We start from the raw sequence: 15,969 nt of genomic DNA, 5'->3' as shown, positions 1-15,969 counted from the left end.
GCTCAGCTCCAGGTCCTCAGCCACCTGTGGAGTTCAAGCCTTCCTCTGCCCCACTCCACCCCAAGCCTCTTTTAGCTCTTCTCTGGTGCCACTGACCAGGAGCTTCAAGGTGGTAGCTGGAGTGTCCACTTCAATGGCAACGCCTCTAGCTCAAGGCCTGTATCAGTAATCAATGAGCTTGGCTGCAAGCAGCAGAAAAGCCAGCGAAAGATGGCTTCACCTGTAAGGACATGCCCTGTCTCCTTAAAAGAGGTGCAGAGGTCAGTCATCCCGAGTTGATCTGGAGACTCAGAGGTGCTCTCAAGGAGCCTGGCTCCCATCCTTTGGCTCTGTTATCCTCAGCATCCGATCCAGGGCGCCCCTCCTCATCACAAAGTGGCTATTGCAGCCCCAGGCAGCAAGCTCACACAGCGTCCACACAGAACAAAAAGAAGCAGAGATGGGGAGAGAGACCTTCTCCCCCGAAACCTTTCATGAGAGGGGCAAAAGCATTTCCAGAAGCTTGCCACAGGCCTACTTACATCTTTGTCCAGATTGGGTTACAAGTGGTCTAAGGTTGACTTCTCCAGAAAGAAGCCCTAGACAAAGCTTCAAGTGCAAGTAGGTTTGTTCAGGAGGGGATTCCAGGAACCATCAGGAGAAGAGGAGTGAGACTGGGAGGGGAAGTGGCCAATAAAGGGTGTGGTATCAAATCGGTTACCACTGCGTGTCGCTGGTGCTCAATCCTACCTTTCAGGGAGCTGAAGTATTTATACACCAAACCCACCATCACTGGTTGAAGGCTGTTCCCAAAAGAGCATCAGTTTTCTGGCATTTGCTGCCTGCTTGGGCTGCTGGAGGAAACCCTCGGGCAAAGGGGTGGAGATGCTAAGAGGCAGGGGTTGGCCAGAGAGCCCTTCACTGGTAAAGCCTGAGGGGACAGGCAGTCCCATCACCGTCAGTGGGTGTGCAGGGACTGGCGGACAGCCCCACCTGGTCCACTGCAGGGCAGGGAGAAGGGACCCGCTGTTGGGGAGGCCACCACAGGGTCTGCCGCAGCCTTCCCCCTACTCTCCAGGGGTGCGACTCTGTCACCAGGGGCTGATCACAGGCGCAGAGCAATTTCTACATCAGTCCAAAGGAACATGAGGACAATTCACAGAGAGAGAAGGCGAGTTTCAGGCCGAGTGCTGTTGGCGTCACCCCAGCCTCCTCTACCTGCTTAGCTCGGGAGGACTGCAAGAGATGGCCTTCCAGCTCTTCCTGCGGCTACAGGCTATTACTCCTCCCCCATCCCCATTCCTGGGTGTCACTGCCCCTGCCTTCCCCCTACCACCCACTCCTGAGATGGAGAAGTCCAGCTGTTTCCATCCAGGGGCCAGCTCCCCACAAACCCCATTTTGCTGTAGGTTGAGACTGCCTACTTCACATTTCAGAACCTAGAAACCTTGTGCACCACCGCTGAGAGTATAAATCAGCGCCTCTGCTTTGGCAAAATGACCATCTGTCAACCATTGTCATTTTGTTGCTAAGCCATGTCTGACGCTTTTGTGATCTCATGGACTGTAGCCTGCCAGGCTCCTCTGTCCACGGGATTTCTCAGACAAGAATTCTGAAGTAGACTGCCAATTTCTTCTCCAGGGGATCTTCCTGACCCAGGGATCAAACCCGCGTCTCCTGCATTGGCAGGCAGATTCTTTACCACTGAGCCAGCAGGGAAGCCCTATATCAACCATACAACCCAGCAATTCCCTTCTGGTTGTATATGAAACACACCTAGGTACACACATTTCCCAAAGGCAAGGACCAGAAGGTGGGCTTTTTGTGTTTTGTTCATTTGTTTTAGATTTAAGTCGTTTTAAAAAGATTTATTCAGAGAAGGCAATGGCACCCCAATCCAGTACTCTTGCTTGGAAAATCCCATGGGCGGAGGAGCCTGGTAGGCTGCAGTCCATGGGGTCACTAAGAGTTGGACACGACTGAGCGACTTCACTTTCACTTTTCACTTTCTTTTTTCTTTTTATTTTATTTATTTATTTTTTTAATTTTTATTTTTACTTTATTTTACTTTACAATACTGTATTGGTTTCGACATAATATTGACCTGAATCCACCACGGGTGTACATGTGATCCCAACATGAACCCCCCTCCCACCTCCCTCCCCACAACATCCCTCTGGGTCATCCCCATGCACCAGCCCCAAGCATGCTGTATCCTGCATCAGACATAGACTGGTGATTCGATTCTTACATGATAGTATACATGTTTCAATGCCATTCTCCCAAATCATCCCACCCTCTCCCTCTCCCTCACTTTTCACTTTCATGGGTTGGAGAAGGAAATGGCAACCCACTCCAGTGTTCTTGCCTGGAGAATCCCAGGGACAAGGGAGCCTGGTGGGCTGCCGTCTATGGGGTCGCACATAGTCGGACACAACTGAAGCGACTTAGCAGCAGCAGCAGCAGCAGCAAAAAGATTTATTTGTTTATTTGACTGCATTGGGTCTTAGTTGCGGCATGTAGGATCTTTAGTTGAGGAATGTGACCTCTTAGTTGCAGTATGTGGGGTCTAGTTCAATGACCAGGGATCAAACCCAGGCCCCCTTCATTGGAAACGCAGAGTCTTAGCCACTAGAACACCAGAGAAATCCCAAGGACTAGAGTGTCTGCTGAAACACTATATTCATAATGGCCGCCAAGTGGGAACTCACTTGTCTATTCATGGTGGATTGGAGAAATAGATTGCAGTGTAGTCAGACGCAGTGTAATTGTACATAGCAGTGAGAATGAAGCAACCCAACAGTGGGAAGCAAGCCAGACACAAAAGAACAGACTATGGATTCTTTTCACATACAGTACAAAGACATCATCAGAATCAATCTGCAGTATTGGAAGTCAATTACCCTTTTCCATTGTTTCTTCCTTCTCTGTTTACCGTATCTGAGATTCAGCAAGTAAGATACACCGACGGATGCTAACTGAACCTATTATGATCATCATTTCACAATATATATAAATCAAACCATCATGCCGTACATGTTAAACTTATACAGTGATGTATGTCATTGATTTCTTGATAAAACTGGAAAGGAATAAGAAAACATATTGGCTGATTTACTTCGCTTTTCGTGACATTAGTTGCTCTGCAAGAGGAAAGAAAGGTTTGCCCCCAAAGTCTCACTTTCCTGGAGAGCTCCGTGTCTACCATGCTGGTGACAGAAATCCTATGCAAACCGACTTAAACAACAAAAAAGGAATTTATTGGCTCTCATAGCTGAAAGGAACACTTTGGTATTTGAAAAATTAAAGGTCTTCAGCCATCAGTGGGAGCTGGGGACCCAGTGTCTCCAGGATTCTCTCCCTCCTCCTTTCTGTCTCTCTCAGCTCTGCAACCCTCTGTGTGTTGGCCTTAGTGTCTCCCGTTGCAGATACATCTCCATTCTGGTCGATGGGGAGAGAGCAGGGCAGATCGAAGCCAGAGATGCCAACAACCCCAGGGAGGAAAGGACTCTCACCCTCAGAGAGGACTCAGGATGGCTCTCTGGGATTCTGTGGCCATGCTCTGGATGGATCGCTGCTGCCAGGAACATCTGACTCTTTGAACCAATCAGGCTATCGTGACTATGAAAAGTGAAAGTGCTAGTTGCTCAGTCGTGTCCGACTCTTTGCAGCTGCTTGGACTGTGGCTGCACTAATTGGTGGTCTGGATCATCTGTTTACTCCTGTTGGGGAGGGGGCTTTGGTAATTAAGAGCCTCATCAGAACCACATGGAGGGGAAGAGGAGCAGTTCCCCAAAGCAGAGACATTGTTTTAGAAGGAGGAGAAAGGTTGCTGGGCAGACAAAAGAAAAATAAATGCTTAAGACACACCCCCCTTCCCCAAGGAGAGAGCCTCCCACCTTAAGTGGTTCTTTCTATTAAAAGCTGGCATGCATCTTGCTGGTGTATTGAGTGAAGCCCACTGGTCAGAGAAGTGCTTCCCAATGAAAGACTCCAGAGGCTGCTGTTCACACTGACTTCTGTGAATGGTGCCCCTTGAAGCCCAACAGTGTGCGGCAGCCCTGAACTTGATCATGCCCGGCTGGACCAGGGGTGGGTGGCTGGGGCATGAAGGAAGCATTGAGAACTATGAAACACTTAGTGATAAATCTAACCAAAAATGTATAAGGCTGTACACTGAAGAATTAAAATACATTGTTGAGAGAAATAGAAGGAATGGAAAGATGGATTATGTACCTGGATCAGAAAACTCAATATTGTTAAAATATCATTTTCCCCACCAACTGATCTATAGATTCAGTGCAATCTCAATCAAAATTACAGTAGATTTTTAAAAATATTCATTTATTTGGCTGCATCAGGTCTTGCTGGTATCACACAGGAGCCTTCATTGTGGTACATGGACTCTCTAGTTGGGGTGTGTCAGGCTTAGTTGCTGTACAGCCTGGGGGATCTTAGTTCCCCAACCAGGGATAGAACACACATCTCCTGCATTGCAAGGCAAATTCTTAACCACTGGACCACCAGGGAAGTCCCTCCAGTAAGCTTTTAAGTGGAAATTGACAAGTTGATTCTCAAATCATAAAAGAGACAAATGGCATAGGATGGTCAAAACAACTTTTTTAAAAGAGCAAGAATTTGAAGAACTTATGCTGTTGATTTTACAAATCTACAGGAAACAGGACAAATTGATGGAACTGACAGATGGACAAATAAATCAATGGAATAGAACAGAAAGTCCAGAGATAGACACATGCATATATGATCAATTTATTTTCAACAAAGATGTCAAGGCAGTTCAAGTTTCAAAGGTTGTCCCTTTCCCAGTTCCTGACATACAGTAATTCATTGCCACCAAAAGCTGGTTTGAGGCAAAGGCAACAATACACATGACCCCATATTTTGTGGTGTTGGCTGATGCTTTTCAACTCGGTTGCCAGCTCTTAGAGCTCAGGCAGCAGGACAGGGACACAGACCAGTGAGAGGCATGCGGAGGACCAGGCCTCCAGGGGATACGGAGGGATGCGGGGTTAGAGGCAGAAGAGAGAGCACGGATCAACCAGCTTGTTTTCTGGGCAAAGCCGCCAGGACGAAGAAAACCAAAATGTTGTGATAACATATTCCTTCTCCAAATTTCATCCTGGTAGAATTACTGGCCAGTAATTACCTAGCAAATTAGAGAATCTACCAGGACCCCAGTTAAGTACCTGAGGACATAACTGGTCCCTAATTAGAAAAAGTTGTCAGTTGGGAACAATTATCTCTGTTCTGTTTTATTTCCCCCCCTCCTTGAGCCAGATCTCTCATCCTCACCTCCCCCATTGGGGAGGTGTCTGCTCTTGCTGTTGGGGGTTGGGAGACAGGTGGGGGAGGCAGAATCTCCCATCTACCACGACCACTAGGAGGTGGTCAGCTCAGGAGGTGCCAGCTCAGGAGGTCGTAACAGAGCCCTGCCCTGTGTTCCCAGCCATGCCCTCACCGCCTTGTTCTGCTCACGTGTTTCTTTTCCCGCTAAACTATAGGCTCCCTGCAGGCACGGGTTTGTTTTAATTATCTCCCCATCTCCAGATCTAGCCCAGGGCCTGGCTTTCCAGAGAAGACACAGAAAAGTTGGTTGAAATGAAATGAGGACTCTGGGCCCCAGAGTGATGGTGCTGAGCATCACCATCTGAGCACAGCGGAGGGGGCTCACTGCACCACCTCACTTGCCCGGCCGTAGCCCAGAAACACCATCCCACCCACGTTCTGCAGAGGAAGCCTGGCTGGAGGTGAGTGATGTCAGCCAGGCTCCCGAGGCCTGCATTGCTCTGCAGTTGGAGACATCACTTCAGGTTGAGGGATCAGAGAAAGCTTCATGGAGCATCTAGTGTTTAGTTTGGGGGGATTTGGAGTTAAGAGGAAAAGCCAACAGAAGCAGCACACAGGTGCGGAGTTTGGTCTGGCTGAATTACTGGAAGTTTGCAAGAAGGAAGGGAGAGAGGGAGAGAGGAAGGCAGCTGGGGTTGCAAGAAACCTTGAAAGACCATGAGGGAGTGTGGGCTTCATCCCATAAGCCTTGGGAAACGATCCAGCAATGACGTTCCCGGAAGGTGAGTCCAGAGTCAATGCTCACGAGGGAACAAAAAGGAGAAAGATGAGGGGGAGGCCTGAGGTGGGGCAGGGGGATGGTATGGTACAGACACGAGAGGAAGGTGCCTGTCCCGGGCAGGGATGACCCCAACAACTGCGATCAGATGGTGGAGGCAAGAGGGAGTGGGGGGTCGGTCAGACTAAGTGCCCCAACTCGTGTCCTAGCAATCTTCCTTTTAGGAATTTACCCTAAAGAAATTATTCAGCATATACATGAAGATCTTGTTTTTCATGATGTCTATCACAGTATAATTTAAAATAGTATTAACAAGAGAGGGGGAAATATTACACTAAATAAGAGAAGCCAGTTGAAGACCATGTCTTGTCTGGCCTCATTTATATGAAATGTCCAAGTTGGCATATCTGGAGAGACAGAAAGCAGATTAGTGTTGCCTAGGGCTGGGCTTGGGGGTGGAGGGTGGATTAAGGGGTGACCACTAATGGGTACAGGGCTCTGTTTTGGGGAGATAGAAATATTCTAAAATTACATTAGAGTGATGATCAGACAACTCTAATCATCTGTACTAAAAGCCATTGCATTGTACATTTAAAATGAATGAACTTTGTGGTTTGTAAATTTACCTCAATAAAGCTGATCAAATTCTTAAACAGGGCAGGGGGTTGCTGTGTGCTATAAGGAAAGCAGTTTCTGCCTGAAGCCGTGGTCAGCTCTAGACCCCAACAGAAAATAAGACTGCCCTACCTTAGGAGTGGTACCCCTCTGGAAGAGAGTGGGATGAGGTGGCAGGGGATGGGGGAGACTCAGGAAAACAGCCGGCTGGGAGCTGAGGGTAAGAAGACTTGCAGAACGTGATGCTCCAGAGACAACTGTGGTCTCAAGTCCAACCCTTGTGGACAGCCAAGCAGCTGGGTCCCCGCCACCAAGCTCTACCTACAGCCTCTGCCTGCCTGCAGGAGGGCACCCAGGGTTGCTCTGCACCAGGCCAGATCCTGGCTGAGAAACAGAGGAAGGTGGGATGTTTAGGAGAGGGCAGAGGAGGAAAAAGTAAGAAGAAAAGAACCCGGCAGTCCTGGGGTTGAATCCCAGATCCTCCGCTTAATTGACTGTGTGACCTTGAGCAAGTTTCTTCACCTCTCTGGGTCCCAGTTTCTTCACCTTTCTCAAGGGAGAGCAGCTGATGTTACTGGCTTTAGCAGGAGTGGAGAATGGGGTTCCATGCCTTAAGAGCTGTGCAGGGGCATCATCACTTACCGGGGGGAACAAACGCTGGTGATGGGGAGCCTCATGGAGCCCCCAAATCTCCATGACCAGAGCCAGCGAGGGTGGGGCCAGGGGTCAATAAAATCACTGACCCCGGATCTTGAGGAAGAGGGGCTCAACCTGAGGTCTCTCCTTGCATCCATTCCCCCACCCCTACTCCCACTTTCCATTCCAGAAGCTTCCAGCATGAGGGTCTTACGGGCTTCTCTAAAGAAGGGACTAATTAAACCTTAATTGACACAGCACTAATGAGCTTCTTAATTACACAGAACCACATGATTAGCCACTCAGCAGACACTAATTGTTCATTAGGAAGCAGTCTCCCTCTCCCCCTTCCCTTTTCTAGAACCTACCGGCTAAGGCACCTGACGGGCTCATAGTAGTTGGTGCCCCTCAACCCCAGCCCAGCCCAGCCTCTGAGCCCATCCTGATGGTGGCGGGGAGGGCAGGGGGCGCAGCTGGACGAGTTCATGCTGCCCTGGCCTGAAGTCACGTGCCCTCTCATGATAATAATCTGAATATAACAACTTCTATCATTTTGAGTATCTCAGATTCAGGAGCCTGTAGCCTTCCGCTTTCAAACCCCTGGCCTGAATCAGGATAGAACTGTGGGTTCCGGAGGCCTGAATTTCAGCCTTCTTGGGGTGAAGGGAGCCCAGGGCAGGCCCAGCTTGAAGGGCAAGAGGACAGGGAACCAGTCTCTGACACCAAACAGGACAGGTATTTTCCAGAGGGGGAGGCTGAGGCACCATGAGAGTGAGAAACGTACCAGCGGTTCACACAGCAAGTAAGTGACAGAACCAGTGTCAAACCCGGGTCTACCTCCAGAGGCAAGCTTCTTTCTACTAGTCCAGCTGCCTCCTGCAGAATTTTCAGATTTCACGACGTGCAGAATCGGGACCTGGAAGGAAGGGGCTTGCCCCTCCCCGAGGAGCCATCAGCCTCCAGCGACACAGCTTAACTTCACTATAAGCCAGGAGCAAGGCCTCAGAGGATGGGGAGGGGCCACCTGGGTTGTGAGGCATTGGGTGAGTTTCCCTGGACCTCTCTGTCTCAGCTTTCTCTTCCATAAAACAGGGATAACAGGACCACCCCAAACCCCAAGGCTTCCTGGAGGATTAGGAGAGCTAGTGCATGAAAAGTGCCCAGAAGAGTGTCTGCCTTGCAAAGCCAGTGCTTCATAAGGGTTACAGTCACTACCTTCTATAATGGAGGTTGGTGGTACCTCCAGGAAAGCAGCTTTGGATTTGGGATCCACTACCCAGAGAGTTCCAGAAAAACATCTATTTCTGCTTTATTGACTATGCCAAAGCCTTTGACTGTGTGGATCACAAGAAACTGTGGAAAATTCTGAAAGAGATGGGAATACCAGACCACCTGACCTGCCTCTTGAGAAATCTGTATGCAGGTCAGGAAGCAACAGTTAGAACTGGACATGGAACAACAGACTGGTTCCAAATAGGAAAAGGAGTACGTCAAGGCTGTATATTGTCACCCTGGTTATTTAACTTCTATGCAGAGTACATCATGAGAAATGCTGGACTGGAAGAAACACAAGCTGGAATCAAGATTGCCGGGAGAAATATCAATCACCTCAGATATGAAGATGACACCACCCTTATGGCAGAAAGTCAAGAGGAACTAAAAAGCCTCTTGATGAAAGTGAAAGAGGAGAGTGAAAAAGTTGGCTTAAAGCTCAACATTCAGAAAACGAAGATCATGGCATCTGGTTCCATCACTTCATGGGAAATAGATGGGGGAAACAGTGGAAACAGTGTCAGACTTTATTATGGGGGGCTCCAAAATCACTGCAGATGGTGATTGCAGCCATGAAATTAAAAGACGCTTACTCCTTGGAAGAAAAGTTATGACCAACCTAGATAGTATATTCAAAAGCAGAGACATTACTTTGCTGACTAAGGTCCGTCTAGTCAAGGCTGTGGTTTTTCCTGTGGTCATGTATGGATGTGAGAGTTGGACTGTGAAGAAGGCTGAGCACCGAAGAATTGATGCTTTTGAACTGTGGTATTGGAGAAGACTCTTGAGAGTCCCTTGGACTGCAAGGAGATCCAACCAGTCCATTCTGAAGGAGATCAGCCCTGGGATTTCTTTGGAAGGAATGATGCTAAAGCTGAAACTCCAGTACTTTGGCCACCTCATGCGAAGAGTTGACTCATTGGAAAAGACTGATGCTGGGAGGGATTGGGGGCGGGAGAAGAAGGGGACGACCGAGGATGAGATGGCTGGATGGCATCACAGACCCGATGGACGTGAGTCTGAGTGAACTCTGGGAGTTGGTGATGGACAGGGAGGCCTGGCGTGCTGCAATTCATGGGGTTGCAAAGAGTTGGACACGACTGAGCGACTGAACTGAACTGAACTGAACCCCTCCTTCCCACCTCTCAGATTTCCTCTCCACTGTCGAGCCTCAGAAACCACTCCCAACAGCTCAGGAGTCACCTCTCCCTCTTGAGAGTCTGCCCCCACTCGGGACCCTCTGTATGTGTCTCTCCTGGCAGGGGCTGGGCAGGCTCCTGAGGGCCCAGAGGTGGTCAGACCTGTGGGCTGATGGGTGCACAGACCCTTGGCACATCCCACCAGAGGTATGGGCAGGAAGGGGACCAACATCGCCGGCATATCCAGTGACCACACATCCTGCTTCTCCCAAGACAGGCCTACTTTTCTCCGATTGCACTGATGTCATTATTCACAGGACCCCCTTCCACTCTTTTGTTTGTTTGTTTGTTTGGGGTTGCACTGGGTCTTCATCGCTGCACTTGGGCTTTCTCCAGTTGTGGTGCGCTGGCATGTGGGATCTTCCCAGACCAGGGATCAAATCCGTGTCCCCTGCATTGGTAGGCAAATTCTTAACCACTGGGCCAGCAGGGAAGTCCCCCACCTCTCACTCTTAAACGGTGCTGATTTGAACAATAGACAACATGGTCCCACAACGTACACACCCTCCTCTGCCTGCCATGGGCCAGGCGCTGTCCACACCAGTGGGCAGGAGACAGTGTTCACCCACCCCAGGGAATCCCCGACCTAGGGGGTTGGACTGTGACCATCCTCTCCTCCGACACAAGGCAAAAAACAATATAGGTGGAGGGCTTCCCCAAATTCTTACCACCAGAAAGGGGAGGAGTTGAGATGCTGACCCACAGTTGAGGGGCCATTGCCATGCTTCTTCCCAGCACTGGCAAGGGGGCACAATGAAGGAAGGCTCATATGTGATGTGGAGGGCCAGGGTAGGGAGTGTGGCTGGGCACGCTGGGATTTAGGGAAAGGGGTGAAAGCAACGCAGTGTCTGGAGTAAAGGCTGCTGGGGGCAGCCATCAGAGAGCAGGGGGCAGGTGACGGGACTGGGATCAGGGGAGAGGGAGGACCTTGCAGACGGCAGGAGACAGGGGCTTAGTTCAACTATCCAGAGAGCTGCCCTAGCGGATGAGGCGTATCCCCTCTTGCATGTTCTGCCATTGGCCTAAGGACTTGAGACACAGATACAGGGTGGATGGGCCCCAAAGTGCCTGAACTGAGATCTTTGTAGAGGATGGAGCACTTGCGTTGGCTGGGTATCAAAAAAGGTACCACAAATGGCAAGAGCTTGTGCAAACACTGGTCCCTTCAAGGATGATGAGTGGACCAGCCTGCCAGGCCCTGGGACGCTTTTATAGACGTGAGGCCAAAAGGGATGTTGTGGCCCCTCTGGGGAGAAACTTGGGGCCCTTGGTGAACATTTCTCTTTTAATCTGTGTGCTCAGTTGTGTCCGACTCTTTGCAGCCCCGTGGACTGTAGCCCTCCAGGCTCCTCTGTCCATGGAATTTTGCAGGCAAGAATACTGGAGTGGTTGCTACTTCCTCCTCCAGGGGATCTTCCAGAACCAGGGATCAAACCCGTGTCTCTTGTGTCTCCTGCATTGGCAGGTGAGTTCTTTTCCACTAGCGCCACCTGGAAAGCACCGCCTCCCTTTTTTTTAATACAGCATACTTTATTTCTTTTTAACTTTTTTAAAGATTTTTTTTTAATGTGGACCATTTTTTAAGTCCTTATTGAATTTGTTAAAATATTGTTTCTGTTTTTTGGGGGGGCGTTGTTTTGTTTTTGTCTGCAAGACATGCAAGATCTTAGCTCCCCTGCCAGGGATTGAATGAACCGAATCCCCTGCATTGGAAGGCAACGTTTTAACCACTGGACAGCCCGGGAAGTCCCCCTGGTGAGCATTTATTCCTTATGGAGGAGTCCAAGGGAATCAGCCCCTGGGGCACAGCCATGCTGGCTTCAGGACCAGGGGTAGACATTTGCTCACTGCCCCTCACGGCCTCCTCCTGCGCCTTCTTGCCCTCCTGGGCCTCCCTCTGGTCCCTTTCCAGGGAGCCAGGCCTGGTTTCCAGGGAGGGGATTCTCAGCATGACCTGCCCCTTCCCTATCTGGTCCTTGGTGGGGGCAGGAGGAAGAGGTGAAGATGCTCCAGCATCTTTGGGCAGTGCCAGTCACCCCACCCCCACTGGGTCCCTGGTGCCCCCACAAGAGACGCAGCAATTAGGTCAGAAACCCCCTCCAGATGCTTCTCCCCTCCCTCATTATCTGGAAACTGATACAGTGTATCAAGGAAAGCCCCCAGGGTGTTTTCCCATCTGTTGCTCTGTTTCTGACACATGCTGCTCCCCACCTGGAATTCCCAGGCCCTCCTCTCCTCTTGCCTCACCCCTTCCTGACTTTGGGCAAATTACCTAGTCTCTCTGGGCCCTTCTCATTGTAATGTGGACATGACCATACCCACCTCCTGGGGGTCACTGAAGACTCAAGGGGTTTAATTCACACCAAGGGTTTAATGTGGGACCCAGCACAGAATAGGTGCTCAGTGAACGGTGGCTATAGTTCTTCTCAAGAGCCAGCTCAACTATTCCTCCAGAAAGCCCTCCCTGACCACCTCAGGCTTAAGGGGGAACTCTGTCTTCTGCCTTCCACTGCCCACCCCCTAGTACCTCTCACATCCCGACATGCATCCTTTGTTGCTGATGCACACCCCAATAAATGTGGGGGCTTCCATGTGCCAGGCACTGAGAGCTTTGCATCTGTTAACTCATTTAGCCCTCACAACACCCTTATCCCATTTTATAGAGGTGGAAAACAAGACACAGAGTGGTTAAGTAACTTATCCAACGTCACATAGCAAGGAAAGTGATGGACCCAGACCCAGAACCCAGGCAGTCAAAGTCCAAAGTCCAAGCTTCCACCCTTTACCATAAACAGGTTGATAGCCATTCACCCAGGGTGGGGTGTAGGGGGCTAGGATATACACATGACACGAAACCACAGGCTTTGTGGGTTCCAATTTCACTGCTGCGCACCTGCGGTCTAGCCCAGGGCTGTGCCTGTGTGGTCACTGCACGTGGATCACGTCTGTGCAGAAATGTGTCTAAAGGCTGTGTGCCACATGCTTGAAGAACTCAGATACCATATGTTCAGAATGTGTGTGCCTGTGTACAATGTCTGTGTGTGCACCCAGTGTGTATTTCTGCAGGGGTGTTGTAGGAGCACATGTCACACACCTTTGTGTAGCTGTCATTACGCCTCGACAGCTAACTATCCCAGAGGGAAGTAGGACTTATTTCCCCTTCATTAGAAAGTGAGGTGCCAGAACCTGGAGCGGCTGCATGACGGGCAGCCTACAGGCCTGTGGAGTGTGAACAGTATGTGATCCAAGCACATACGCACATGTGTGTAACTGTGTGTGCATGTATGCATGCTAAGTACACCCACATGCCTGTGTGTCAACAGTTCCTGGGTGAATGCCCGCACAGTACATTGGTAGCTGTCTTTGGGTGCATGGAAGTTATATGTGACCCGTGTGTGATAAACACATGTGCACGTACAGGCGTGTATGTGTCCGTAGGCGGAGAGCTGTGTAGGCAGGCACACATAAGAGGACATGTGGTGGGGGCCAGGACGGCACAGTGAGACCTGACTTCCACTCCTGCCTCTGCCTCCGTCTGCTGGGTAACCCTGGATGGGCTGCTGCACCTCCCGAGGCTCACTGTCTGCATCATAAAATGGGGCGAGTGCGGAGGATGAGAGAGAATAGAGCCGCAGCACCGTAGCTGCCCAGCACATGCGCCCTACTTGAGGACGCACTATTCGTGAGCACACATACGTGTGCACCACGAGGGTGTGTACATGGAGCCGTGTGTGTTCCCGGGGTGCGGCGTGTCGGGGGTGGGAGTGGGTGAATACGGGTGTGTATGCAGGTGCTGTTCACACTGCGGACGTGATCTCAGGCTGTAGGGGACACAGTCGTGGAAGTGTGTGTGCGCGCGGTTGCACAGTGCGTGCATGGGGGTGGAGGGGTGGTTGAGCCCCAGGCCCCTGGTTTGGAGAGGGGATGGGTTGGGGGGCCTGGCGGGGAGGAGGCGGGTATCTCTGGCTGTCAGGCCCGCGGTGGGTGGGGGCGCCCCGGGCGGCGGTGATGGAGCCCCCGCTCTCCCGCCAGGGCTGCCAAAATACAGGGAGACAGGGTGTAATTACCGGCACTTACCGCGGCCATTACCCCCCTCGCCGCCGCGCGTGACACACGACCCGTCAGCTCGGCGTTTGCACCATTAAGGGGCCTCATTAGCATCCCGGCTCAGAAGCAAAATTACCCTCACTGCTCATTTCAAGATGTCATCAATTTTAATTTAGGGCCCAAAGATAGTACAATGGGAAGGCCCTCCCGGCCAGCCGCGCACGGAAAGGGGGGAGAGGGCGGGGGAAGGGCGGGGGCAGCCAGGGCCAAGGTGGGGGCAGGGCGGAGAGGGCGCGGGGCGCAGCGAGGCGGGAAGGGAGGCGCTGGTCTCCCCGGCCCGAGGTCCCCAGGCTAGGGCCGCCGGGGGCCCCCCCTGGGGAGGAAACAGGATTGTGGGCACAACCAGGGCCCACTCATCCCTCAGGGGCCGCCTGGAAGTGAAGTCTGGAGCCAGACAGTAGCGAGATGCTGTGCCTGGCGTTTCCTTTCGGTTATTCCTTCAAGGAACATGGGGAAACTCCGGGGTGGGCTGCAGTCCGTGGGTTCGCAGAGTCGGACACAACTGGGCGATTGAAGGACAATTCCTTTAATTCCCACAACGACCTTGGGTGGTAGCGATGGCAGTCCCTTTACTGAAGGGGAAAGGAGACAGAGAAAGTACCCCCGCCCCCCAAACTGCCTTAACACACAAGCCGTGGCAGAGACTGCATGTCAGCATGGGCCCATTTGATTCCGATGCGCTCCGCCCCTGGACCCAGAACCTGTGCTCGTGGAACGGTCTTCCGGTCAGTGCCTGGGCCCCCCAGCCCGTCTGGTCTGCAGGTGGCTTTTGCCGTTTGTGCCTGGAATGCCCCCTCCCTCTCCTTGTCAGCCAAGTCCCTCGTGATCCAGTGTAATGTCACCCCTGTCTTCCTGTCACCCCCTCACTGGATCATCTTGGCTGTTCACGTGTCTGTCTCGTCACCCCCACCTGTCTGGGGACTGGCTACCAGGGAGTAGGGACTGTCCCTTATCCCCCTGGGACATCCCCAGTACCCGGCACAGAGCCGGCCGTGAGGAGTGCTCAGGGTTTGCTGAGGGAGTGAACATCACTGTCTCCCAGCCTTCCTGTGCTCAGGTGGAGTCTGGAGGCCAGAGCTGTCGTCCAGGTGGAAGGGGACCACGGAGGTCTCCCCAGCCCATCCTCTGTCACTCAGATGAGCACCTGGGGCTCAAGATGGGGCAGGCTTGGCCCGGAGAAGGACTATTTCAGTCTGTCTGTGATGGCTCAAAGTGGGTATGCCCCCAAAAATGAAAGGAAAAAAAAAGAGTGGGTATGCCCCAAATGTTTGTTGAGTGACTGAATGATTGAACACATGGATGCACGCACAAGTGGGTGAGGAGCAGCTCTCCCTGGGGTGTTTCTGGGTCCCTCCGGGAACAGAAATCTTAGTTATTTCCTCTGCGGACCTCACAGGCCACTTGACTTATCAGCACTGCTGGGACATTTTCATTTTATAAGCTGAGCCTGGGCACATGTGATGCCCTGAAAGGGTCTCTTTCTTCTAAAAGGGGAACTACACGGGCCAGGGGATATTTTCCAGAAGGCTTGGTGTGGGAGGTGGGGGAACCTTCTTGTTATTTCCAGCTGGGTCCACCACCCTAGTCTGTCTTAACCCATGGTGAGGTTTAGGCCCAGTCTCTGAACCCACTGGGCCTTGGTTTCTCCCAAGTGTAAAGAAGGAGGCTGTAACCCACGCCTCACCTTCTCAGGCCATGGCGTGAGGCTCAGTGACAAGCCAGCAGGAATATGGCTGGGCTGAGATCACAGGGCACCACCAATCACCCCATGTGCCCTAGTCAGACCCAGTCCTGCCTGCCTCCCCTGCTGCCTTCAGCCCCCCAGCTCCCTGGACAGAGCTGGAGCGAGAGAAGAGGAAAGGGCCCCCGTCCTGAGCCCAGAGACCAGGTCCTCGCTGGCAGCAGGCGCCGCTCCCAGCCTCACAGAAGACGGATCGCTCCCTTAATCACTCTGGAAGAGAACCCCAAGCCGATATAATATTATAATTAATTAATTCACTAAAAAGGTATTAAATTTCTCTCCCCCCTGTGGATATTATCTGAATTCATTGACCTTTAGAAAAATCACCCTCTAAT

The sequence above is a fragment of the Budorcas taxicolor genome, chromosome 11 (genome assembly GCF_023091745.1).
Source record: "Budorcas taxicolor isolate Tak-1 chromosome 11, Takin1.1, whole genome shotgun sequence".
In the NCBI taxonomy this organism is placed as follows: Eukaryota; Metazoa; Chordata; class Mammalia; order Artiodactyla; family Bovidae; genus Budorcas; species Budorcas taxicolor.
The sequence above is the reverse complement of the archived record's forward strand: the minus strand, read 5'-3'. Positions refer to the sequence as shown.